Source organism: Mchenga conophoros, linkage group LG18 (genome assembly GCF_057382185.1).
Source record: "Mchenga conophoros isolate Kocher_MC1m ecotype Shallow Benthic linkage group LG18, M_conophoros_male_GT1.1, whole genome shotgun sequence".
Classification (NCBI taxonomy): Eukaryota; Metazoa; Chordata; class Actinopteri; order Cichliformes; family Cichlidae; genus Mchenga; species Mchenga conophoros.
This window is the reverse complement of record NC_140543.1, coordinates 24,317,890-24,326,025: the sequence shown is the minus strand read 5'-3', so window position 1 is coordinate 24,326,025 and position 8,136 is coordinate 24,317,890. Positions and strand designations below refer to the sequence as shown.

Here is an 8,136-nt window from a genome sequence, read left to right as displayed (position 1 = left end):
CGTCAAGTAACACGGAGGGAGGACGCACAGCTTCCGGTTAGAGAGGCGGACACAACGCAGAGCGTAAAAACAGAATACCCCCCAAAAAAAGGCAACGTTTACCTGCTTTTCCTTCATCCTGAATGAAAAGTCTTTAAACTTATTTTTTTAAAAGGTTTTTACAGTGTCGTGCAGGCCAAGTGGGCTTCACATATTTGAATTTACTGACCACAGGTGATACCTATAATCTACAGCTAAAACAGTCTGTGGACTGACTCTAACTAAAACAACAGGAGCCAGTGTGTGACTTATTACAGGAAGGCCACATGTGCAGGATCCCATGAAGCCTCTCCAGTGTGCTAATAAAGCGCTGCGTGATCCTGCTGACACTTATTAAACATGTTAGTGTGTGGGGAATGACGTCCGCACCGGGATCTGGGACTACCTAAATCAAATGCAGCTTTTTTTAGTGTTAAAAGCTTCAAAGACCCTAAAACCGTCGTTACTAACCTGCCGAGGCAAGAAAGGGACGGCATGTGAGCCTAAAATCAACTTCCGGCCACCGTGTTTTTATCTCATCTGTTAAACCGTGCAGGCAGATAACCGAACAAACATTTACTTTTACTTGATTAAAACCAAACGGTTTACACATCTTTTATTATGAAATCTGCTGGTTTCCGGTGTACTCAGGGAAGAGAACGGCAAACTTGACGCTTCTCCCTAGGTAGGCTTTGCGTGGTCACGTCGCTGCGCGGGGGTGTTGTGGAGGCGCACCGCACATCTGGACTGCGGAACCCCCGCAAAAATACACTATTTAAGAAGACACGCATCATTGTGTGCGTGTCCCTTAATATTTCTGAGGACAGTGTAATCTACAGAATTAATAATAATAATAATAACAATAATAACAATAATAATAATAATAATATTATTATTATTATGTCATTACATTACATTCTCTCTCCACATTACATTTGTGGAGAGACAATTTGCAGTTTGGTTTGGCCTTAGTGTACATGACTTGCGCCTTGAGTGAGAATGTAGAAGTCTCTGAATCCCCCTGGGAGTGTCTCTCTCCTCCTAGTTTTCCCACTGAGCAGATACAAAAGCTGTATGGACTACACATTCGCTGAAGACAAACGAGTTTTTTGTGAAAAACAAATGTGGTATTTGTGCCATCGATGACAAACGAATCCGTCTGCAGGGGAAAGAGAAAAAGAAAAGGTCTTTGCGTGTCCGTACCTGTTTTTTGGCTGCATTGGGATTTTTAATTTCACCTGCACTGCTTCATCCCCCCTAACACCCCCCCCCCCTCCAAAAAACCCCCCTCTGATTTTAATTTATGACTCCGTGTGGAGCGCAGTGAAAATAGCTTACTTGCAGATTGAAGTTCGCACGAAACACAAAACATCTGGAGCATTTGTTTTGTTTTAAGGATAAACGCACCTAATTATTGTTTCTTGTTCTCAGACACTAAAGACACAGTGGAGCTGTTTCACCTGCCATTAAGTTGAGTGTAATTTGGTTGTAATGTAACCATGGTAACATAGGAAAAGAAGTGACTCCAGGGCAGGTGGAGGATAGGAGTCTGAACACAGGATTATTATTATTTATTTATTTTTATTGTTCAATAAGCCTCCAAGGGGCAAGAGGCTTTAAGTTGAGCCTGTATGTAATTCCCTTTTAAAACGGGGGGAAATGCATGTGGAGGATTTCTGTATCCAGCTGTCCTTTGTCAGATATTGTTAATGTTTATCTAATGCAAACATGCTGCGGTGACAATAACAGCCCAGCATGCAGCGACATCTCAGCTTTAGTGCACAGCTGAAAGAACGTTTCACTTCACTTTATCGGCCGAGCTCAAAGTCTGAAAGTCATTTAAACATCTACACCAAATTTCACACTCTGGCTCCGTGTTGTTCACAAAACGCTGATGAGATGGTAACAGATATAAATGATAGAGAGTTTGGTGAACCCCATAGTCTTTGATAAGTAACATTATTCTGTCTTTTGTGCTTTGCTCCTTTAATGTAGTTAGACTTGTCCTGAAGCATGCATGCTGCTCCAGCAGAGTGTACTAAGATGGCAAATATTAATTATCAATAAAATAAGAAAGGTTTTCTTTTTTTTCAGGTATGCCAAGCCTTTTAAATGGTACCAAATCTTCCTCTGAAACACCTCCAAAAACCTTTTTAATCTTTTAACACCATATAAAACATATGAAGGCATGTGCCAGGTAACACAAGGTGATCCGCATGAACAGTCTGGTTGGGTCACTAGTTCATGACTGGGCCTTGGTGGACAAATGGATTAAACCTTTGACTATAATAATATTCTATATCTGAACTCAGTCCATCTAGTAGATGCACAGTTACAATGCCAAAGCCACAATACCTGTTTCTGTCAAGATGATCCCACACGCTTTTAATAAACTTGAGGTCTGGGCTCTGAAGAGGCCGGCCCATGACTGATAGTGTTGCACTGTGTGTTTTTCTATTCAGATATGCTTTTACTGCAATGACTGGGTTTGGGATCATTGTTGTGCTGAAAAATGAAGTCATTGCCATTCAGAATTTTCCCAGACGGTATTGTATGGTACATCAAAATTTGATGGCAATTTTTTTCCCTCCAACCATTTTGGCAAAATCCACAACAACATTGACTGAAATTCAGCCCCAAACCATGACAGGGGCTCCACCATGTTTTACAGATGGCTGTAGACACTGTTGTGCTTCTATCCTGTTGATGATTTAAACCAAACCTGTTACATTTGAATTAATTGATCAGACCTGTTGACTCTGATTGTCAGCTCAGGTGTTGTAAAATTTGGCAGACCTCAGCCTTTTCTCTCTGTTTCCCTTCCTTAAGAATGGCTTCTTGACAGTTGCCCTTTTTGAGGAGACTTCAATGAACAGTAGGTGGATCAACTGGACTGGACTGCCAAGGACCAGCTGTATCTATCAGGTCCTGTGTCAGGTCATTGTTGGATTTTTTTTTTTACTACTTCTTAAGGTCATGACTTTCAGATACTGCTTATCTGCTGTAGATATTTTTGTTTTGTCTTTTTAAATTCCTGCTACTTCTTCTTTCATCCTCCTCTCGCCCAGTTTCCTCAAATTTTTTAAGGAAGCACTACACACCGTGTTGAGATATGCTGTTTTTGGCTAATAGTGTTTTGGGAATCACTTTGTTGGAGCAAAATATTATTTTATGTTTATCAAACTGTGTTATATTCAATATTTTTCATAGATTCAACAAAAGAAATTAGAAAAAATGTTTTTGTAACAGGCTGCTTTTAACAAATTGTCCAAATATTCAATTTAAAAGCGGTTCCTTGTTTTGTTGGCTGTTATGTGTAGACGCAACACTGGTTCATCCCTTCAGTTAGATGGCTTTTTGTGCTTGAATGATTCATAGGTCACTGCTAAATGGCGTAATAAGGATCTCCAAAAATAGTACTGACCTGAAAATGCAACCAATTACCAGAGAAAAACTTTAAAAAGACTTCCTGAAAACCCCAAGAACTATTGCTCAAGACTACTTTAAGTACTGATTCAAATTCTTCACTCAACTAAAAATGAAAAATGACAGGCTGTGAAGTAAGAAAGTAGCTCTTTTTCTACCACATTTTTCCTTTATTTATTCTGCAAAGCTAACTGAACCTTGTGCTGTAATAATGTAATAATAAATTACTATCAGAAGATGGGAATAAAAACTTAGCCTGAATCAATTAATTAGAAAAACAAAATCTGGGGAAAAGAAGGAAAATTTAAAACTAGCTCTATTTTCTTTGCTTCTAAACAGGAACATTAGTACAGTCAGGGGTTAAAGTGAGACTCAGCAGGTAAAGAAAGCCGAAAAATCAGTTTAATGACTCAGCGTGAAAAGAAGCACAGCTCAGATTTCCTTAATCTACATGCTGTGTCCAGCTGACCTGCTGCTCTTTGTAGAGTTTCCCTGGCTGACTTCCATCCTCTACCACTGATTGGATACTGTCAGTGGTAACTTTTTCCTAGACACCCAGTGTGCACAAGTCACACACACGTTAAACCCATCACAGTGCAGCAAAATCAACCTGTTTAACCTGCACTAACCTGCAGAGGATGTTCATGCTACCTTTAAATAACACAGTTAGCCACAGTTTGTTTTGCACGTTTCACAATATGAAAAACCATAATGTCACATATACAGACCCATTATCTGATTTAAAAACATGAGGAGCTACATTTAAGCTTTAACTTTCCAGTTTATCAAACACCACTGAGCCGTCTTTACTTTTAAATATAACCTCTCTTCTTCCTCTTCTGTCTTTCTTATCTTTCTCCATCTTCGAGTGAAGTTAGCGCTCTTTTCTCTCCCTGTCAAAAACAGCAGCTGGACCTTTTCATCTGTTTGTGTGCAGATAACCTGCACACAAACAGTCTGCATGCTTGCTGATAGAAATGCTGTATTTGAAATGACCTGTCACTTAAAAAATGTTACTGCCTTTATGCTCGCTTGTCTTCTGTGGGAGTAGCCAGATGCTGAAGTACAGCAACCTATGGATACTGCAGTCGTCCCGGTGCTGTACCAAAGAAAAAGAAAAACAGAAAAAGAAAATACAACCCACTTGAACCCCTGACTTTGCCACACGATTGTGCCTCTTTGGTCTCTTTCTATCCTCTGGTGACTAATAAACGAAAAGGATTTTCATGTGTTACTTTTTAGGCTTGATGTTTGAGGGCCAGTGACCCCTCAAATGCCTTAAAACCAAAAATAACGAGTGTGTTTTGAAAATGTAAGGAGTAGAAATTCCAGATATTAGTTTAAAATTGTAGGGAGTAAAAGTAAAAAAAAAAAAAAAAACTACTCAAGTACAGATACCTGAAAAGTCAACTTAAGTACACTAACAAAGTATTTGTACTTTGTTACTTCACTCCTCTGCAGGTCACAAATGTTAATATGTTTCTTCCTCTGGGTAACACAAAAGTAATCGGATAGTTTTTGAGACTGACTCAGATAAACATTGCCATTTTTAAATCCTTGTCACAAGCACAGCTTTGCGTTCCAAGTGTTTATGTTGATTCAAGAACACAAATTTAAACTTGTAAGTGGTGTGAGAAAGTGTTTCAACAGAGTTTTTTAAGGCAGCGTGACTTTTGTTGGTCGACAGAGACAAATAAAGGATCTTCCAGTTGATTTGGTTCAGATAGTGGCAAAGTAGCAGCAGAAGCTTAACGAAGCGTCATTAATTCACAAGTTATTAAGGTGTATGGTCAAATATCCACAGACAGAATTAAAGTGCAGAGGTTATGAAGCATGAGCGTGTTCTGTATGTGGAGACTAAGACTGACAGCAGGGGGAGGCAAAGGTCCTGTTGAACCAAGTGGCAGTTTGATCCTGTTTATGTCTGTTAGAGAGTGTGCTGGTAGCACAGTTTCACTTTAACGGCATCATGAGAATCCCTTATCAACACAGCTTGAAGGGTTTACATCTGAGAGAAAAGGGCGCAAAAAAGTTAAAGTTGTTTTTCTCTGATAAGTTGAATCACACAAAAAAAGACTTTTCTGTTGGGTGAATCTGAGACTTTTTGGAAAGAGAAAGAAAGAAGTATCAATTTAACCTAAACTCTCTGCTGTTCAAAAAACAATATTGGTCATAACCAACCAAGTGAAGCTAAAGTTGGATGTACCTCAGTAGAAGCAGGAAGAGTGTTCGCCTGTTGAGTCACAAAGTTTACTATCACACTTTTTTTAAGCTCTTGTCAGCAGCTTTCTATTTTCAGCCTGAGCTTTTACAGGAAATATTCTAGTTTCGTCTCTTTTGCTCAGTTCCATGATTTCAATAAAGGGAACTTCAACAAAGCTAACGAACGGTGCTTATGGTGAGCTACATGATTACGCTCACGCCGCAGACCTTGACCCACAACACTGAAGCAGCACTTCAAGGTAACATGAGTGTTTTTATTGACTTAACCTCTGCTGCTTGACTTGGCTTACATAATCATATTGATTTAACATGTCAACTTTGACTGTTTTGTTCATTTTAATCCATTTTTATTGTGTTTTTTAAACTTGTATTCTTAATCATATATTTATAATGTTACATTTTAACAGTGGAAGGTCTCTAGTTTAGAATCAACCTTTAACTTTCCATCTCAGCTATACTGCTAAACACTGTCTTGTGCTGTAGTTTGACAGATTATCACATTATTGTTTCAGCCATGCTTTTTGAACCATTTTGTTTCTTTATCCATAATTGCAGACCATGTATACCAATGGCACAGGAGGAAATAACACAGTCAGTGACAGTTCCTCCAACTCTTCTACAAATCTAGGAGTCGGGCTTGGGGTCTTCTTTTTGCTGCTTGCGATCATAGTTGGTGTAATCATTTATAAATTCTACTCTATAATCGCCAATGTGATGCCGTTTAGACAAAGAACAGCGCAAGAAAAGGAGGATCACTCAGAGACCCCACAAGCAGATTCCCATGAATATACTGGTATGATTCGAGAGGAGTCAATAGGACAATCTTCTATCTATGAAAACCTGAAACCTCAAACTTGCGGCTACAGCATGGCAGCTTCAAACCAAAGCAGGTGAGCTGCATTAACTGTTTTTTCTACGTGTAGATTTTCATAAAATGTATTTCTTGGAACACTTATGAAACTGCAGAAGCTCAAAAGCAACGGCCGGAAGTGGATTAAGAAACAATGTGTGTGTGTGTGTGTGTGTGTGTGTGTGTGTGTGTGTGTGTGTGTGTGTGTGTGTGTGTGTGTGTCAGTTTCCCCATTTTGCACAATCCTGTTGTGATATAGACAAATACAGAAACCCAAAAACTTTTACAGTTTACCTAACGAGACTGTTTTCCATCACATTTACTGTTTTTTCAAAGGTTCCCAGTCGAACCTGATGACGACGTGTACCTGCAGTGCGACGTCATAGATGAGGCCATATACATTAATGACCAATCACATGACTGTCAAGAAGAAGACGTGTACGTTTTGCCAGATTAATCAAGGGACACATTTATAGAAAGGCCTGCGCATTTTGCTCCAGTTGTTGTATGCAGCAAGCTGTCTCTTTTGATTTCTGTCTCTGTTTTTGTATAACGATGTACAGCTAAAAGTCAGCATACTGCTACTGCTGCTTTTTGATACAGTCTGACTGTAAACAGAAATGACTGGATGGTAGCAACATGTCAGTGTTATCTGTTATCTCCCATTTTGGAGGAGAGTAACAAACCTTTTTTTTTTTTTTATTTAACCCACTCCCTCCTGGTACGATTATCTATGTTACACATGTTTGATTGCTACTATTATTGGCACATCTCATATCACAACCACGCTGGAAAACACTGTACAAATTTTGACAGCAGTCCAAGGTAATCAAGTTTGTGATTAGATTAGATTGTTTTATGGTGTTCTCTTGTAGTTACAGATGAGGCTTTACTTTGACCTTTGGAGAGAAGTGTGGGCAGTCTATCTGAGGTTTTGTGAGTCGTGTGTGTTCAGTATTGTCCTTTTTCTCTCACTGGAAATTCTTCACTTGGTCCTAAATCAAATCTAGAAACATTTAACTTGCGTAGATATTGACATCATGTTATGTTTTTAGTATTTTGCTAAACAATGCGTCCAAAATAAATCCAAGGTTTTAAAAATCAAACTACAGATATGGATATGGACACACATATCTTTGGAATTCCCCTTTTTGTGCAAAAACGTTTAACTACACACTGAATCTTTGAGATGTCTTCATATGAGAAAAAATGAAGTGCAGTTTCAACAGTACATCTCAGTTTTTCTGCTGGAGTAAAGAAAAAAAAATACTAACATGAAGAAATAAATGTGTAAAATTACCTAAAAGGTTCTGGCAGATTATTGCAAAGACTGTCCTGCAATAATAAAGCAAAGTCATTTATTTTTTTTAGTTTTGTTGTTTTTGTTTGTTTGTTTTTTTATTGTGGACCCACTATAAAAATGCTCTCAATTTCTATCAATTAATTGTTTTTCTATAACTTAATTACTTTTAGTGCAGTCTAAATGGCCATGGGGGAGGTCTCTATCAGTAGTTAAAGCTGTAAAACTAACAAAAAATACAGTGAGAAGTCCAAAATCAATGCTCTCCTTCACATTTTCCACTGGGGCTGGATTGGAGTCTTGGGCGTGCCAATTCTGG

At 38.6% G+C, this 8,136-nt stretch overlaps 1 long non-coding RNA gene across 1 annotated transcript; it reads left to right on the top strand.

The window, feature by feature from the left end:
- Positions 1-5,683: 5,683 nt before the first annotated feature.
- Positions 5,684-7,878, top strand: LOC146553837 (uncharacterized). The gene is made up of 3 exons (XR_014889453.1): positions 5,684-5,906; positions 6,223-6,557; positions 6,854-7,878. It is a non-coding gene; the product is annotated as an uncharacterized LOC146553837 (long non-coding RNA).
- The last annotated feature ends 258 nt before the right edge of the window (positions 7,879-8,136 follow it).